Genomic DNA, 20,501 nt, shown 5'->3' with positions numbered 1-20,501 from the left:
AAGATTTTCAGCCAAACCATGATGTTTTCCTGACCATGACCAAGTGGTGTTTGTGCCTAAACCTAACCAGAGCGTAAACACAGCATTGTGACAGCGAATAGAAAACTGAACCCCGAACAAACGTAAAGTCAGAACCAAAAGAAACATCTTGAACTTATTCGTGGTTATCGTGGCGATCAGGGTTGATAGATGGCACACGTGAGACGACAGTGGGACAAAGAGAAATAATTGTAGCATAACATGTTTTGAGCGAGGGGGGAAAAGGTTGTCCTTCGGAACTGATGAGTGGACAGCCTGGTGTTCGAGTATGGGGGTGATCCCAGTAGGCCCACATTAAGAACAGAGCACTGCCTTCGTTACGAGTCATTAGACAGCCTTAAAGCTGATGGCACGGGCAGGGAGAAGATTAATAAGTATCCAACAAGAAGGCCATTTGCAGGATGTTTGTGCGACATTTGCATGTGCTACGCCGAATATTTGACCAGACAATCAAGCGCGGATCACCTATGACTGCACTAATTGCTGTATGCTCCTCTTTGTTGTGCCTGGATGCATTGGTATTTGAAAAAGTTAGATGTAGAAAATGAGGGGTGAGGTGTAGCCAGGTATGGTGATAAAACATGGGCAACACAGTACTGAGCAATGAGTGAATGTTGGATAATAGCTGCTTTTATTTGTATTCTTCAAATAAATATGTTGAAATAATAATCTTTGACTATTGACTTTTGTGCTGGGTTATGCTAATGTGGGAGCAAGACATGGCATCTTTTGTATGACTTCAAATATAGCTAAAAATTGAAAAGCCAAAATTAATTTCACTTTCACTTGTCCATAAACACGGACCTTTGCTTGTCAACTCAATCACCTCGATCTGCCCCCTCTTCCCTCTGCTCTCTCTCCTACTTGTGTCGATAAATAGCAAGCATGTAAAAACCATTATGGCTGCTCCCCCAACAACTGCATCTTGGGATAAGCTTCACAGTAAATTAGCTACAATTAGCGCTGCGGCAGACATCGACAAGACCATCCCCCAAATGCTATTAAATGCCCACCCAATCATATCTGAGTTAGTACAGTCCACTGGATCATTTCTCAAATCAATGATCTCAGTAAGTGCTCAGTAAAAAGGCCTCCTATGCCTGATCAGCTGGATGTGGACAATTAGATTGGAGTTAGGGGACAGCCTTGATTAGCACTTCGCTCCGGGGCAACGCGAGTCGTTTATTATGCAACGCTGCACCACACCAAAGCACCTTAGCACACAGTGACGGCAGCAACTCCGACTCCACAGCACGCAGGTTGGATGTGCTTTATCCGAGCGGCTCGTTCACTGTAGGGACTTCAAGGGAACTTCTGATATTTCCTCCCGTCAGACGCTGATTTAGGATTTATTTTGTCATCGTGGTGCGCAGCTGTTCTGTTTGCTGAGCGCGCTTGGTTTTTAACCATGGTGTGTTTACAGTGGAGCTGTCAAATTGATGCTACAGAAACAAACAAGCCAGAATTTAACCTGAAATGTCTGGGTCATGCAACAGTTTCAGGCAATATGAAAACTTTGGCAATTTTTGCCATCAATTATGACCAATTTGAGCATTCATTTCACCTTTGTTTCACTGGGTGAACTGTGGCACCCAAGTGTCTTTTTCCTCTGCGGCCCGGCTTTGTTAAAATAATGCCGTCATGAGCTTTTTTTTTTTTTTTTTCCCCACTGTACCTTGAAAATTCAGCAAAAGCAAAGCAGACAAAACACGAGTCGCCTCTTTTTTCACAGCAGTGTTGTTCCCTTGCCTTTGACTCCTGTTCAATTACAGCAAAGTACTGTATCGAGAAAGCACACATACATTAAAAAACCTGAAAATGCTGTCATATTAGTCGTGTGTTACAGGGTGATGTCTCTGCTGAATGGCACCCTGCATTCAGGTTCAAACCTGCGCTATGCTCACTCACCCGTGCCACCCAGTGCCACCCACTGCTGCCAGGTAATAGTTCTGGTGCCCAAGCAGCATCAGCCAGTCCTCACCTCCATGAAATTAAGCATAAAACATTAATAGAGGCAGATTAGGTCTTAAAACCAGACTAATGTAGCATGAAATGTTGCGGCCATGCTCCGGCGATCAGAAGCTGGGAGAACTGACCTATTTTATATACCGGCTGCATCCACAGTCTCTGGGTTCTTGGTGCAACACACAAACACATATTTATATAGACACACACGGAAATGTACAGTGTCATATATGTGATTTACACCAGCATGCTGCAGACACACAGACACACACAAAGGATATCAGCAGAACATAAGGTTTGAGGTGAGAAAAGACTCAATTACTATACGTTTGTTGACACAACATGTATGACAATAAAGAAATGGCAAAAACATCTTAAATTGTCAAATGACCTAGTTCACATAATGTGATTTCCCGTTTTTGAGCTTTTTCACATTTCTGCAAACCATGGAAAGTTCTGATTTGTTCATGTAATACGTATGGTATCAACTTTTGTACTGGCTAGGATAACGTACATCTAATTAGTTAATAACAAAAATGTACAACAGCAGCCTGGTGCTGCAGCCACTGTTGGAAATCTTACTGATCATACCTACACAGGATCTATTCCCTAAAACTAACCAGAGCGCAAGTGTAGCGTTTGTAGCAACATTAATTCTGATGGTGGTGTAGAGGTCATCAAGAATTTTTACGTTGATAAATGGACTCTGGATAAACTGTCTGATTGATATGTAAGAAATCATGGGGAAATACATTGTAAAAGACCTCAATACTCTAAAAGGTAGCAGTTAGATGGAATAAAGCTCATGGGTAATTGATTTAGATGTTCTTATTTGTCAAGTGGATGTTTACAACGGTACCCTCCACTTTAGAGAGCCAAGTCTGCCCTGTGAAGGCAAACTGAACAGAGACAGATCGGCAGTGAAGCAGGCAACAGCACTGTCGGATGTTGCTGTTCATGCTCCCCATCACGCGCACACACCAAACACACGTGCACTGCAAACACACACTTAAACTAAATGCATGTCTTCTTGGCTCGCACATACACGCACATACACACACACACACACACACACACTCCCTGAGCAGTAGACAGCAGGGCCCTGTCTCCGATCACAGCGGAGCATGGATCTGCAGCGTGGTGAGAGCAAACGATTTGAGGCATATGTCAAGTCCTTGTGGATTCAAAACAAAGCACTGTCAAGAACGCTCTGCCTTGGCTGGGCAGCCCGCTCCCTGCTCCGCTGTGCTCTGCATGCGGCGGGCGATACAATCCTCCAAGTCCAAGACGAAACCCATCATCATCCTTTCACATCGTTCCGTTCTTTGCCCCTACAGACTGCTGCAGACTCCGCGCTCCCCCCCCCCAATCTGAGCGGCTGCCGCGGATTTGCCTGCGAGGCTCGAGAGGGGGCCACGACACCCAGGAGACTGAGTCCATTCACATTACCCACTGCGGGAGACGCTGCGTGGCGGGCCAGGGACGGGAGAGAGGGAGGGAGACGGGGGACAAGGAGGAAGAAAATGAAAAAGAAAGTGTTTGTGTTTGCATGCGTGTGAAGAGAGAGTTGTAGAACTTAGTGAGGTAAAGAGACTGTGGAAGGTCTCTGAAAGAGCTCGCGTCTCTAGAGAGCTCTGTGATGCTAACACGCTGCGTATGCCACCGAAACCTTCAATCAAAAACAAACTGAACGCTGGTAAATGTTTATGTTGAAACACACTTATTCTCCAGAGGTGAAGATGACGGGTCTGATGCTAAATCAAGTTATTACTTGTTTGCTCAATACATAGTGATTCTACAGGGGGATTTGTGACTTATTTCATTATTGCCCGGTTATTTCTCTTCTACATTAAGCTAAGATAAGTGCTTGCTAGGGGTAGCTACTGTCCAGACAAGAGATGTTCACTCTTCTTCAAATCTAAATCTCAGCTAGAAAGTGGATAAGTGAATTTCTTTTAAATGTGCAAAATGAGGAATTACAGTCAAAAACACGAGATAATAAATTCAATTATCAACAGAATCTGAAGGCCCCGGAGGGCACATTATGTTATGATGATGTCTGTCTAAAGTTAGCATGCTAACCAGCTAGCCACGGCCCATCTCAGTCCAGAACTCCAGTGCTAGCCATATGTCATCATTACAACCACATTAAGACCAGCACTTCCCCGGTGCTCCGAGCTCTCAGTCTAGACCGCTAGTTGCACCGCTAACTGAGCTAACTAGCTAATGGTAGCTACAGTAGACAGCAGTTAGCGGTTACTTTGGTGATTCGCTGCCCCCCATTTGTTTTAGTATGAATTTGACATGACGCCAAATCTTAGTGTGGTTTTTTCAGCTTGGAGGTGCACTACATAGTTTTGGAAAAATACATTTAAACCCAGGTAGCATTCATAATATCAATTAGGTAAAAATACAAAATACATATATACAAAATGTATTTCATTTCTATATATGAATAAACAAGCCCTTGTCAGAGGCAAATACGGTGTCCAGAACCTTGTTTTAAGCTAGAAAAGTGGCTACTTACGGTCCTGCAAGCCCAAAAAATTGTTTCTTCAGGTTATTCAGTGATGAAAATCAAAAAATGCTTGAATTTTCTCTTCTGATTAGAATTTGTTCCCCAAAACCACATAGCACTCTCATTAAAAGTATCAATTGATGTATCAAAAATCAACATTCGAAAACATGCATTTCTATTTTTAGTAGATAATTTAAAAATACAAATTGCAGCCATATAATGTGGAAAAACATAACGAATAGCATTCTCACTGTTTGGATCCCGATGACAGCGGGCTGTTTAAATTAAAGAGCCCTCTGATGAAAGGGAATTAAATAATCTCTAATTGCGGTATCATAATGGTCTTAAACGTCTAATTCAATTATCAACACAAGTGGTGTAAAAAGCGGTGCAAAGAGAGGGGGAGCGAAATCTTATTGAACATGCAGTGCCATGTCAAATGAGTCTCCCCATTATCCAGAGTCAGAAAGTATATCCAGCCTGCCTCTGTTAAAAAAATGGTAAAAAGAGCCTTTTTTTGTCCTGTTGGCTCCAGGGCAGTGTTAGACTCTGGAGTTTGCCTTGTATGTAAGCTTGCTAACCTCAATCATCATAATACAACATAAGCAAATAAGGCATTTCGCTATACGAAAGCAACAATATCAGTCAAAAATTATTTCCCTCATGAATACAAATCCATCCATGTGTATTTATTCTTGCCTGTCGCTCTGTTTTCCAGATAACAATAAAATGTTGTATTTATCAAAGCTAGGACTGTGACAGAGGCGATGCATCGGGAGAGACAAGGATGGATAACGGAGAGTTTTGAAGAAACAAATAGGCATCGTGGGTCATTCTGAAGTATTTACATTGAAACAGGCTAAATAATAATAGGTGTTTAATTATAGGACTGGAGTAAAACAGATGAATAGGACCCAAGAAACAGGCTGAAAGCTGGAAAAAATATTCAAGGACACTGATATGGCCATTCCTCATTTCCCCCAAAACATGATGGATGGTTTTTCCCTGCACCCCACAGGGAGATGTATAATGCAGTTAAAATAGGGATTGTTGGGTTCCATATAGACCTCTTCTCAAGACCCTAGAAAATGACTCTCATAATCCCTCACAGCGGGCAGGAAGGATCCACTCAGTGTGGACTTGTCGCTCCCTGAACCAACATGGCCGCCCAGACTTTCCCTGTTTATTTATCAGTCTGCCGTTTCCAACAGACTTATAAATGAGTTTCATGTTCGCACACAGACGTTTTGTCCAAGCCCCCCTCTCTAAACATGCTGCTAATGGAATTCGTCTTCCCTGGTCTTTAGTATGTAAAAATGATATGATAGATGATCATGGGAGACACAGTGCAGGCTCAAACACAGTGGTGGTGGTGGTGGTGGTAATACGCTCCGCCCGGTTCACAACAGAGTCGACCCAAGGCCCCGGCTAACGACTCCTTGCCAGGCAAATGATGATAAACACCAGCTCTCCTTCCACCAGTGAGTGCGCTTTACCTAATGATGTTCAATGGCAGTGGTGAGCGGTAAAGACAACAAATATATTATACCAATGCATCTTAAATGGGCATCCCTAAGGAAACCCATCTGAATTGTAAATTCATGCGCAGGCCTCATTTTTCATATGCGGCAAGGGTAAAATTCCAAACAACTGTGTACTTAATGTGCAATGGTTTTTTTGCATTTTTACATCTTTATAAGCACTTACTGGGGTGTGTATGTATTTATTTATATGAAATGTGCGGCACTTACCCATTGTCAGAAACGGACTAGGTTTAGATTGATGTTTTTATGCAGAAGCATGCCACAGGTCAAACTTCAAACAGTCTGAAGAAAAGCAGAGAAATTGAAATGTTGAGCTTATTTGTGATGAATAAATCTTCAGGCTATATGACATCTTCCACTGGGGTACTTTGTTCATTAAAGGCTGTGCCCCAAATTGCGACAGCAACTTCTACTTTATTGTTTTTCCATCCTTCTGTATTATTTTTAGCAACTGCTTTCTCCTCCGTCCTGCCTTTCCAATTCGGCAGCCTGTGGTTTTGGAATGAATCCGCCTTCTTAGAATCAGAAGTTTAGTTTGGATCCATTACAGTGTAGTTTGAGGATTTTAAAGACAACTTGTGCACTCAGGTGGCCACAAAGACTCTTTATATACAGTAGCTAGGCTATTAGCCGGAACCAAAGACCTTTAGCCTTAATATGGAAGAATAGCTGGCATGAGGTCCATTACTTAGAAATCAAGCTCCCTTTGAGAGACACAAATTGCAAGGGACAGCAGGCCAGGCTGGGAATGAATGTTGGCCGGACTTGAAATGCTCGTGAGATGGATACCTGGCAGCTGCTTTGGTGCCTAGACAGGTAGAGCCTGTTGGATGGAAAGCAGTGGGAAGGCAGGGGGACGAAAAACAAGCGTCCAAAAAGTGGAACATGATCTGATAAGCCTGGAAAAGACTCGGGCCTGGTGACATCTGTGCCAAGGGTCTTTCAGCAGCTCCAATTTAAACTGCCTGGACCAGCCGGTCTCCTGGGAGAGCTGGAATGGAGCGTACACACACAGGCACACATATAGACCACACACACATACACACACACACACACACCTCACATCGACATGACAAGTGCACCTATATACATGTCAAAAAGGTAACCCCAAAGTTACCCATAACTCTCAACGCGATGTTAAAGCATATTCATAAATCTATATGTAAATAACGCAAAGGTTCGTACATATGATTTTGTATTAGCACATCACTTTTACTGCGCCCGAAATAATTTCCCCTGAGCATCTTCCCTCTGTTGTAAGCATATTCAGACAGACTGCTGAGTCGCTGAACTCTGATCATTCACAAGCCGATACAGATCTTCAGTCACTTACCTCAGATCGAGGAACGAAAGAGAAAAAGGAGACAGAGAGAAAAGGAGAGAACGTTTGATTCCCTCTGGGCCCACCCATACTGTTGTAGGGACTGTGGATAAAAGCGTCCAACAAAGGGCACGTACTTCTGCTCCGTGAGTCAAATTTGAGAGAGACTGAACCTGGTCTATTTCTGAAATGGTGAACTGTGGGTTGTCTGGGTGGGTGTAGCACTGAGAGACTCTAATGGGGAGGTTTAAGTGCATCTCACGCGCACACACTGCCTCATGACTTCACAGTCAAACACGGAAAAGTAGCTTGGTAAATAAAAGAGAGCTGGCAGGGCTGCACAAGGAAGATAAACTTGAGGAAAAAAAAAAAAAACTCATCTTTTGTGGCTCGTCCTATTTTTTTGTTTTCCCCAAAAATGAATGGATGTAAATGGCTGTCGGTCATTTAAAAATGTGAAATTATGGATGAATGGTTTGAAACTTTGGGAAATGTTTTCTTCTTGTATTCTGCACACTAAATTTGCGAGATTTCAGCCCATTAGTATAAAAGCTTACGGAAAGCAGAAAGAACAGCGACCCCAGCTTGGCACTGTACCCACTTCTACACGGTAAGAAATAGGTCGGCTACTGTGGTTTTGATGATTCTTGAGCACATGTTATTTACACATATTTTGAAGTGAACTTTAGAGGTGTTAGTCGGCGTGTTTTGATGTTAACAGCTCTAAAAAGCCTCTGCACACTGCCTAAACACAGCAGACGGAAAAAGTTAGCAGCTAGCTATCAAACATGGTGGAGCATATTGACTACATTTATCAGGTGGCTCAAAACAAGACTCCAAACGAATGCTTACATTGCTCCATATCTCCTGGAAGGGTTAATAGGCAACTGTTTGCTAAGAAGTCCCACTGTTTCAAATGCAAAGGTGATAGAGCTCAACACCACCCACCACTTGAACGGCTTGAAGTGAGATACATCGTGTGCATAAAACAGTATTTGGAGCAAAAACAGTGTGCATGGTTGAAAGGAAATCATGTCGCTTTTTATTTACACATTATGTAAAGCAGTAAATTGCTAACCAATGTGACTTTCACAGGTATGGGGAACATTTTCATGGTAACAAGCAGCTCCACCAAACAGAGATGTCGCTGGTACAGTTTAGGATTAAGGGTAATGTAGCATTTATTCGTGACATTGCCAATAAACACGTTTTTCTTAATTCAAAGTTGACATCATCTGGACATTCTACAGGAGCATGTACAGTTCCATCACTTCACAGTCTCGTAGTCAGTAAGTCTAACTTGGATGTTTGTGACATTATAGCAGAATATGAACGGGATTTTCGCCTCTGGAACCACAATGATGAGCTCTTTAGTGTGTAAATGTGTTCACAGTATGTTTCTGCTGCATCCATATGGCCTAAAAAAGTATCCCTCTTCTCATCTAAATAACTGCAACATCAGGAATAAGCCAGTTTCTTGAGATGTAGAATTATTTCTTGAGGAAGCTAAAGCTTGAAAAATATTGGTATGGTCCTTTAAATTCATAGATAGTAAATATTTTAGATACCACTTCTAACAGATTGTCAAATTTAAGAAAATAGTTGCATTTTTCTTTGGCTGTACACTTCTAAATATGACACATAAACACATCCACCTCTTCTTTAGTCCCTCGTGTTGAATGTGTGTCCCCAGTGCTACCAAGGGCATGTCAACAGGGGGCCATCAGTTTGTCTTCTTAGATTCGCGGGTCACGACAGGACTGTTGAGGCATCCAGCCACCTTGAAAGTGCTGAACATCACCCATCTGACACAGGAAATAACACATAGGCACTCGGAGACATGCATGTATCATTTCACGAGTCCCACAGTGAAGGTATGTCAAAGCAGGACCGAGGGGCTGGCTGCTAGCGTGTCACCAGGGTGGACGTTAGCTGTCACACACACGCGCACAGACTGATGCCCGCGCTAATGCCCTTTCTGCTGCTGTCTGGAGGCTGTGTTACAGACAAAGACCTCTACACCGAGGAACAGAGTTGGAAGCTTTTCTGTCACTGAGATCTTGGCTGCGCGTGAGGAATCTGCTGAGGCACAGAAACTTTACTATTGAGCACGGAAACACACGTGTAGGAAGTGTGTGTGTGTGTGTGTGTGTGTGTGTGTGTGTGTGTGTGTGTGTGTGTGGGATGGCCTCTATAAAATGTCTTTTTATGATGGCTGAGAGACATCACAGTATTTAATACAAATATTGAAACTTTATATCCGGTCACCCTTCCAAGCGAGCATCATCAACATCACATTATGAAAATGTAATTCTCCAGTGAATTATTGTAATTACCCATGTCAACATGTAACATGAAATAAAAGGCTTCCAAAGCCAGGGGTCTCTGTACTCAAAGTTGCCTCAGGTAAAACGGGTAAACACCATGTGAAGGGTAAACAAAGGGTTAATGAGAAGACACCCATGGCCACCAGTTTCCATGCCAACATCCCCCCCCCCCCCGAAACATCCCCAGATGATGTCACGTTGCTCCACTTGATGTTTCCATCAATCTTTCTATAACTTCCATCCTATTTGCACCTCGGTCTCTCCCCTGTCTTCTTCTTATTTGGATGGCACCAGACCTCGGTTGTCGCGACCCCTTTTACCCAGCCTCCGTGGCCCCTGGGTCTCCTCTATAGCCCTGCACGGCCCCTTCACACCAGTCAGCCAGCAGCCATCTGTCTGTTCATCCGTCTCCGTGCCCGGCTCATTTGGCCGCTCAGTAGGACTGTGTCGATTCTCCATCGCTGGTGAGCTCTTCTTATCAGACCCATGTGGAGGGCCTAATTAGTCGGTGGGCTTTTGGAAGCGCCTGGCGGGTCCTGGAGCAGCCTGACATACGCCGTAGCTGGGGTTAAGAGGTGGCCAGCAGGGCCTAAGAGGTGGTCCGCTCAATCCCCTCCAGCAAAACAAAGTGGGAGGGGAGTAAATTGATATGAGGAGCATGAATATTCCAATGTTTGATAATGAAAGACAGTGGTGTCAAAAGACTTTCCTCTTGTTGGTTATAGTTATTTCTTTTTGTTCACTCTGCTGGAATTGAGAGCTGACACTGTCTGCAGCACTATGAACACTTTAAAAGGAGAATTCTGGTATTTTAATTATGCGAGTTACAATTGTTGCCACATCTAGATTGTCAAAGTAAGTTCAGTAAGTCAGCCCTGGCATTGCAATCCAAACTCCTCTCTTCAGCTCTGACGGCAGTTCTATTGGCACGTCTTCCTGTAACAACTCACTTCTCGCAAGATTTTCTCTGGTCACAATAAGGATCTTGTATTTGTATTGTTTAACAGTCAGGTTGACATCCAGTGTTTTCAGGCACTTAGAACAACTGCAACCTGTTGGAATTGTAGAGGTAAGTTCCTTCTAACTCACTACGACCTAGCCCCGCTTTGGAAGGAATAATTTTTCTATGCACGTGAGAGTTAATGCGGCTAAATTATTTTAGAACCGGGCATCTGTGAGTCAAAAAAACGCAGCTTGAGACATCGATATAACACGATGTCGCCGCTCAAGAATCTGGGCCTGAAAATGGAGAGAAGAATGTTGGTGACTTTTTCAGGGAGAGCAGAATTTGTCTGGATTTTAAAGTCACAGACGATGTTGGATGGTGTTGCAATATCTATACTAGGGATATATCCAGTTACAGATGAAAAAAAACAATAAAACACCATGAAAACCAATATATGTAAATAAAAGTCAAACTCACTGACAAATGGTTTCGACATCAAAATGTGCAAAGAGAAACACAACACTGACATTTCTGAGGGTGAAAACGGATGCGTAAATCGAAGGGTCTGCTCTGAAGTCAAAGGTCATGAGTTTGGATGGTTGTATGTGAGGGGAACAAAGGCAGCCAGCAAGGTTAATCAGGTTGTACATACACACACGCTCTCAAATACACACACACACACACACTTTTTTTACCCTGCTGCTGCTTCTTGTTACTTACCATAGCTGCAGCAGGCTGAACAATGAACTCTGTGAAACTGACAAGGTGACGAAAGAAGGGAGGTAGGAAGCTAGTGGGAAAAGAGAAAAAGGGGAGGACAGGAGGGGTTGGCTTGGGAATAGAGTGAAGGAGCAATTATAGAGGAGCAGAGGAAGCGAGGAGGAGGAATTAGGAGTAATAGAAGAAGAGAAGGAGATGGGGTTCAAGAGGAGGAAAGGCAGGGAGGAGGAGGAGGAGGAGGAGGCAGGGAATGAAGACCTCACTCCAACAATTAGGTCACTTTGGTGAAGTGTTATGTGGAAAGGGGTTTCGGGGTCACGTTGTGCGCCACGGCATGCGTGTTCATACATCTTCGCGAGCGTGAGTATGAAGTATTGACATTACAAGGAGTGGGAGGGGGATTACAAGCCCCCCCCCCCCCCCATCCCTCTTTCCTTCCATTCCTCTCTCATCAGGTCACTTTACAGCCTCTGAATGAGACAACCCACACACCCAAACAACCAACCACACCTCAATCCTGATGCGGGCAGAGCCAATCACAGGCCGCAGCACTTTACCTACCTTTCCAAAGGAAAATCTGTGCATTTTTTACCCCCTTATTTTGACAAAGGAGGTGCAGATTTATATCCTCTCCAGTCAGCCCCTTTCACATCATTTTTGTAAACAGGCTTCGACACAAATCCGACAGTATCATCATTAGCCTTCAACAGCGATACCTTGTTTAGACAAGACTTTGACAGGCCATGTCAGCAGAGTTGATGGAAACTGATTACCGCAGTAAAGGTACGAGAATCAGGTTGCTGTATTTACAGTGGAAAGAGACATAAATTAGTTAATAAAAGGCTCGACAGCCCATCAAAGTCTTTTTGATCTTTAGCACAAAATCCATTGAAATACATGAAATGCACAGGATACGACGATCAACCCATTCATTATATTTGATGCGGTGCGTGTGAAGATATTGTATGTGTACAGCAAAATAAACGACACGTGAAAATACAAAACATGACATATTGATACACAGTGTGTGTCATTTCCTTGGCTGAGGGTAGCATGGGAGCACGACTGCCGTGTTTCACTATATATCTTTAAATGTTACAGCTGTGGCTGAAAATGGCAACACAAAAAGTCCAGCTTCACATTCTGTATCTCCATGACGCAAATCAATGGCCTTTTTTTTTTTAAGTGTTACAGTGGATTTGGTCTTTAGTTTGCTAGTTTGCTAACCAATCAGTTTATTTCATGTTTTACATCCTGATTTCACAGTACATGCTGATCACATTCATTATTTATGGAACCTTTAATGAACACTTCCTTCATACATGTCACCAGCTGTTGCTAAGCCTTGGTATAGTGGACTGTATACATTTTTGTTCTTGTGTTTTACCAGGATCAGCAGCAGAAAGCTATTTTGGGGGACATTTTTATACAAATTGTGCTTCCAGAAGCCACTTTCCAATGAAAGTACACAACCTAACAAAAATGGGTCAGGTCATTCAACATTCTGATGTGGAATCTTTACATTTTAAATACATTATGATGCTCGTTATCCACATCTAAGTCATCCAGCTCTGTGTCATGCCACAGAAGCAGACCTGGTGAGCTGATTAAGAGCATCTAAGTGGTGGTGGTGTGTGTTTGTCATACACTTGAAGGCCTCTGAGTCTCGAGAAATCATCAGACACACACACACACACACACACACACACACTCAGGCAGGTAAACAGACTTCCTCCTTCGTCTCAGCCGGTCAGAACTGTGCTTGGCTTTGCTGTGACAGGGCCCAGGGTGAAATACAACACTCGCGAGGTAAATTAAAGAGATGAATGCGTGCGCTTTGGCTCGCTCGGTGACTCTCCCGTCTCGCCGCCGCCATTCATGTGGCTCAAGGTGTGTTTGTTCATGCAACGAGGTCGTCCAATTAGCCCCCACCCCCACCCCCCCACCCCCTTTCCCCTCTCCATCTCTGTATCTGCTTCCATCTCCCTCTCCCACTTCCTCTGCCTCTCCCAAGGCCCGTGGGCAGGTGATTATCAGAGACCAGCTCTTCCTCCAATTCCAGAGATTTGAAATGAAAGATGACTGTGGCGACGGAGTTATAAGTGATTCCTTCATCTCGGGAACAAGGGGTGGCTGTTTTGCAGGGGACCTGTGACGGGACGAGGCCACCGGAAGACGCTGAAGGGTGAAGGTGCCCATCAGCCTTGCCAGTGGATTTTGTGTCTTTAAGTGTGGCAGACAGCACAATTGCATTTTAAATTGCGGTATTGTTTTTTTTGGCCGAGGCTTTGTTATTGTGTTGCCAAATCAGCACATGCATACACCTGCGCTCGAGGCATCTTACCTAGACTTTACTCATCCTCAGCGCCCATCTTTTCTCAAATCTTTTCCTTTGCACTGTGTAAAAGTTTGGTTCTTCAGATGTTTAAAGATAAAAGAGTTGGCGATGGCGAGCTTTAAAGAGACTTGGTAGATTTTACCTGAGGAGCGAAAAGATTTCTCACACCTCAGCTTTGGAAGCTGCTGCTCGGAGAAGGACACGCGGGCACCATGCTGGCGAGGTGGGGATTGATTTGAAGGGAACATCTCCCTTTCAAGCTCCCTTCCGCAAACACGTGCAAACACACACACACACACGCGCGCACACACACTCGCAGTAATCATTCAGCAGAGACATGTGCAGGTGGCTCAGGAGAGGAGGCAGAGGAGAGAGTCAAAAGCCTGACTTAAATGAGAGAGAATGACCGCTGGCGCTGCTGTATGGTGTCGGGGTTTGACAGCAGCCTGAACAGAGGCCACTCTGACTAATTGGGCTAATTTGGCAGCAAGGGAAGAAAAGGAGTCTCGGAGGACCAAGTGGCTACTCTTTTCATCATCTCTCTCGCCTCATCTGAACCCACTCACCAGCTCTCCTTCTTTTTTTATTTTTTTTTTTCCCGCTCACTGGCTCGCGCGCTCTCCGTTTCACTTTCCCTTTATCTCGCTTTAATAACCGCCCCTCATCCTCCAATCAAGGGATAGCGGAGCCATCTGAAGTTACCTGGCTGTCAAAGCTCTCCCTATCCATCTCGCAGATGTATATGGAAACACAACTCCCAGGCGCATTAGAGTGGGCCTGCAGTGAGGATCTGCTCCACGCAGTATGTACTTCTTGTCGCTTTCTGCTTATTTATCCTCTTCTGTTTTTTTTTCCCCCAGAATAAAGCTGCCAGCATGCCCTGCAAGCTTGGTGTTGAGTGAAAGATTAGCATGGCCAAGCCATCTAGTGAAACATGATACAATACAAGAAAACACACACACACACACAGATAGAAACACACACCCTCCTGGAAAGCAGCAGCAAGTCAGAGTACATGCCAAGGAAAAGATAATCTGCTTTGTGAAGGTTCCTCAAGGCAGCGCAAAGACTATTCTCCTCCAATATCAATAAAACATACAGGCAATACATTACAGAGCCGTGTTCAGTGGTGGTGGTGGTGCTCTGAATTTAATGCATTATGGCTTCTCTTCTGGGTTTTGATAGGGAGGATTCATATTATTTTGCTCTTCACTCTGGAGATGAATGATAGTCCATGTGACATGTTTCCAGAACACTCTCCTCTTCCTCCTGCCTTCCCTCTTCGTCCTCAGCCCTTGGCACTGGCAGACTCACTGGTCATCTGCACCAGTGGGATAAGGGGAAGAAGGGTGAGTCTGAGACACAACATATGTTATTCGCTTTTCCAATAGTGTGATGCCTCGCAGGGAAATTTGTGCTATCGCATTATGACACAGAAAATGAAAGAGGCTCCATTGTGCCCCAAGATGGAGTACGGACAGCCAGAAATAATATCTAGAATGTAGACATTGGGGGCCGGTGACAGCCGGACTGCATGGAGACATCACAAACAATATATCTGCCTTCAACTTCAAAAACAATCATGGCGAGGATAGAGAACGATAACGGAAACAAAAAAACAACACTCGCAGAATGTATGTGTGCGTCTGTTTGGAGTCGAGGAGGGATGGAGAGGAAAATTGAGTTCTTTTGTTCTTCTTGTGCGCTTCTTGCGTCTGTCGTTTTGAATTTGTACATGGATAAAAGAAAAAAAAATACATATCAATATGAGCGGGAGAATAATAGATGATGTAAGGTTTTGAGATAGGGCTGGAGAACGCCCCGGAGCGCAATATTCCCAGCCCCAGCCAGTCACAGTTTCTGGCAGATTGTCCCTGTTTGCTATTCTTAGTGGTCGCTTCTCTAAAAGGCTAAGGAAGATTAGCCCACTTAACAAACAGACATGGATCTGCAGGAGAACAAATTACTGCATTTAAAGCATTAATTAAAAGCACAGTCCGTGTATCAAACAAGCATACAAAAATAAATATGGTAGCTAAATGCATCAAGCCAATATTGTCACGTGCTATTCTCTCCTCTTTCATGCCTCGGTCATGGAAACAAGGGAAAGTTCAGAGTTGAACGAAATGGCAGCATGCCCGCACACTTTACATTGCAAAAGGCCTACTACGGCGCACATGTAATCCTCGTATTTATGCACATATGTAATCACACAGATACGACATACGTGTGCTACACGCGGGGATTTTTGAGGATAATCACTCGTAATCACCCCCCATTTGTAAAACATGGGGTTGCGATATATATATAACCTGAAATTATGCATGCCGGTGCATTGGGAAAAAAGCTCGACACCCGCATTGTGAACGTGCGCTCATGGAGTGGAACTGTAACACCCATGAATTTACAATCACTTAAGGCGCGCCACAGTGTGAGGGTTGCACATCGGGTTGTTGTGCGATCAGTGCAGGAGCGTTCGCGGCATTAAAAAAAGGGGGGGTGGGGAGGTCAGGACCATTGACACACACACACACAAACAGATAAGACATGCACGGATGCTAAAAATGTACAGAAAACGTACAACTGTGCAGATGTCAAACAACTGTGGAGCTTTTTTTTTTTTCTGGCATGGTTATTCAGATGCGCCATATTTGAATACCACATACAGTGCCTGCTTATAAACCGACATCTCCCATGTGAGATTAAACGCTCTGAAGAATCATGCGAGCCCTTTGTAGCCCACCTGTTATGTGCATACGTGGTAAAGGTTGCCTGTAATTTTGGCATAATTACAAATGCTGCTCTTGCTCGCTGCTCGCTACTCGAACGCGACTAGGTATCCAGATGGATGTGAGAGGAATAAATAGCGAGAGGAGAGGAAACCGATGGACCTCAGAGACGCTTTCCAGCCCAACACTGAAATAACATGTTTGTGCACTTGCAGCACTTGCAGCAGGGAAGGTCAGGCAGGACTGAGAGAGATATACACAGGCAGCAGCAGCAGCAACAACAACAACACAGGAGCGCGCGCATAAATACACAAGCGCGAGAGGCTCCAACAACAACGCGGGTCATCTGCAGCGATCTCGGAGCTGTGCGGCCAGGGTTCTCGCAGCAGGGGATCCGCGGGGCCAGTCAGTCCTCCACAACTGCGCTGCGCTGCCAAAAGCCTTCGTTTAGTGTCACAGCTCTGAATTTAGCAGAGTCAAACAGGCAGGAGAGGAGGGAAGGCGAGAACCAAAGAGAGAACAAACAGAGTGAGAGGAGCGGAGAGCGAGCAGCGGATGGGTGAGATTATGGTAGGGAACCTGTCGTGATAACTCAGGAATGATCGTTGTGTGGATGATCGCTTGTAGCTGATTTATTTTTTTGAACATTTATTTGCTATGTCGATAATATTGAATAACTACAGTGTGTTCACTGCTAGGTGCAATATAACAGAAGATTATCTTTCTAAATAATGTCTCAGAGTTATGTTTTCCATACAGTTCACGTCCTTAAAGGTCTTGGGGAGCACAACTGCAGATGTGGAAAACAGTAGCATGAAGCCTTTTACGACTCCAGAGGAAGCAGCATGTAAAAAAAAAAAAAAAAAATCAGTGTCTAAATTGCATTGTGGGTAATGAAGGTGCCAGGTTTTGCAAAGCATTTCCACTGATTCGCATTCAGTTCCTATAAAACTGAGACAGCTGAGCCACATATAGCACCTCTTTATCCAACACATACTGCTTCATTTCAACACGGAGCCTGTATTACCCACAATGCAACTCAGTGACATCTCTGGAGGTCATTAATAAGAGGCATGCAGTTTCCTCTGGAGCCAGAAAAAAAACCCTATAGTTACTAGTTGTAGTAATCCCAAAGGCCTGTGAACACACTTTAATGTGTAAAATTAGTGGAGTTACCCTTTAAGTCTTTGGGTCCGTTGGTCCAGGGTAGGTGGGTGAAGTTGGAGCCAGTTTATTGTAAATTTGTTGTTTGTTTCTTCTTTTCTTCTATTTTCTTTTTTACATTCTCCCGAAAGATTTGTTATTTTGGACAATCCCCCCAAATTCGGGAAAAGTCTGAGATTAATCAAAACCACATCCACTCCAACAAATCACATTCATTGTCAGAGTCGTATATTTAAGTTGGGTTACTTAAGCATTTATGCCAAGACATCCAAGACCTTCCCCACTCCTCCTCATCTCTTAAGTTGATCATGTTGACCTCCAATTCCCATCAACCCTTTACATCTAATGCATCTTCTGTTGAGTCCATGTGAATTGTATCTTTTAAACACATGTGATTTTAATGTGATTCAGTGTTCTTATCTTTTATGAGTCTTTGAGACATACAGTAACATCAGTTGCCCTGTTATCAATAACCACACTAGATAAGCCACTATTTTCTTTTAGTTATGTTAACAGATAAATATGTTAGGAGACATATCAACAGGAGAATAATTAGATACTGGCCAATACTGAACAGACTTTGTGTGTACTTTCTGAGGTGTGAGGTGAATGACTTTGCTAAAAGTGACTGTGCTGTGCTGAAAAGATTTCAAAAATGGGAAGAATCAGGACACAAAATTTGCTGCAGCTCCTGCAAGAGAGGCGAGAAAGGCAGGAGGGAGAATGTGGGGTGATGACACTGAGAGCAGAAGAAGTGACAACAGAGGTAATATGAGGAACAACACTGTAAAGACTTGCGCGCACGCACACACACACACACACACAGTGTATGCCAGAGTATCTTAAATCAATTAGAATACTTGACTGCGGTCTTGTGGGAATTCAGCTCAGCAGTGACCTCCACATGCACCCACATCATGCGATAACACAAGTGCCGATGCACCTTGTCTCCACCCGGGCAGCCCAGACACCGCACCCACCCAATCGCAGGCCGTCGAACAGCAACCACTCCCACCTCTGCGCCGTGAAGTCATTAGCAGGAGATAATGACCTGGAGCGCGTCAAGGCACGACGGGCCTAACGGCACTAGCAGCACGCACTCCCACTGCACTGAAGGCTGTGGTCGGTCCGACGCAGGCAGGTCTGGGTCACCCCCTCGCCTGTCTCTGCAGAGTCAGAGGGGACGGCTGTGACTGGCTGTGACAGATTCTTGACGAGTAATTGCTCTAATCACCCGACAGCTCACGACTGAACACCCCCCCCACCACCACCCCCACCCAACCCAACCGCCCCCCAACTCTATCCTCGTCTTCCCCGGCGTATTAACAAACACCGGGGTGTAGGCGGGCCGAGCGGCGCGGGGAATGGCTCCTCTTGAGTTGTCCTGCGATTATCGTGGCTTCGGCGTTGACACATATACTCGAGCGTCTATACAGTAAGTGTGATCTCTCGGGGTGTGCTGCTGCCTCTCCCTCCGCCCTCTCCTGTCACTCTATTTCCCTCCCCGCCCGTCATCGCCTTCTTTGCTCGCTACATCTTCCCTCCTCTGTCAGTCTACATGTCAGGTTTTGCTTTTTCTCTCTCTCTCTCTCTCTCTCTCTCTCTCTCTCTCTCTCTCGCTCTGGTGTTGCCTCTCGTTCTCCTTGGTCAGGAGAAGCCACTCTGGGTTCCACCAACGCGTTACGCAACCACTGAGTTAGCCTCCTTCTGAGGCTCAATATTGAGATACAGCACATTTACACTGCTGCTTCCGCTGGAGTGGCAGCATGAGGTCTCCGACTCTCTCCTCCAGCCCTCTGAGAGACGAGAACGGAGATAGATACAGGAAGTGCGACTCTGTGGTGCCAGGCCGTGCAGAGAGGCAGGACCAGGAAAAGAGAGGCAAGACATGCACCCACTGAGGGGGTGGGGTGATGGTCACTGGGGGGAAAAAAAGGGGGACGTCTAGATTTCCAACCACCCCCCCAATTGAAGAGTAGCCACCCCCACGCCTCCTCACGCCCACCCAGACCCACCCACCCCGGAATAAGAGACCATCAATTAGGGCCAGTGGGTCCGCGACCGTCCCTCAGCCTCCCCACCGCTCCACCGAGCCGCTGCTCAACCAGTGCAGAGGAGACGGAAGAAGAGTAGAGGGAGGAGGAGAGGAGCTATAGGTAGGCCTCTCGCTGTCATCTCCACTCATAGGTAGTGCTGCATTCATGGCCCTTAATTATATGTGGGTTGTCAGCACTGGTAGAAAACCCCGGCCAGTGAGTGAGCGAGTGGGAGAGAGAGAAAGAGGGAGAGAGAGAGAGAGAGAGAGAGAGAGAGAGAGAGAGCCCAGGCCGTGGGAGAGTATAGTTAGTGAGATTGGCGAGCGTGGACGAGACAGAGATGACAGGCAGGCTACCCGTTCTGCAGCAGCGACGAGGGCTCCATCGCATCCCACCCACCCACCCCCACCCCTCCACTCAGGCGCCATTGTCCCTGGCTTTACTGGGCCAGTCGACTGGGAAGGTGAGGTGGAGGCTCCCCGCTCCTTCTCGCTGGGTAATGATGGAGCTGTCCGTCTCGGTCAGTTACCGCTTCCCTTCAAAACATAACAGCCCCCCAAAAAAGAAATTGATCTAATCCATCCCCATTTCGGGTTTTTTTTTTTTTTTGTATCTCAGATGATTTGTGTGTGCTTAGTCACGGCCACTGCACACATAGTCTGGTTGTCTTCAGACAGGTCCCGTCGGGTAATATGCTGGATTTTTTTCAGGTCTGTTATTGCTTTATTGCTCCTTAAAACACATCGAGGATATCATTATGATTGTTTGTTACTGTCTGCCTCATTACAAACCCTGGGTTTATGCGATTCACTCACTGCACACGTACAGCTGTCACTTCCAAATAAAGCATCGTT

The sequence above is a fragment of the Acanthopagrus latus genome, chromosome 19 (assembly GCF_904848185.1).
Source record: "Acanthopagrus latus isolate v.2019 chromosome 19, fAcaLat1.1, whole genome shotgun sequence".
Taxonomy (NCBI): domain Eukaryota; kingdom Metazoa; phylum Chordata; class Actinopteri; order Spariformes; family Sparidae; genus Acanthopagrus; species Acanthopagrus latus.
Note: the sequence above shows the minus strand (reverse complement) of the source record.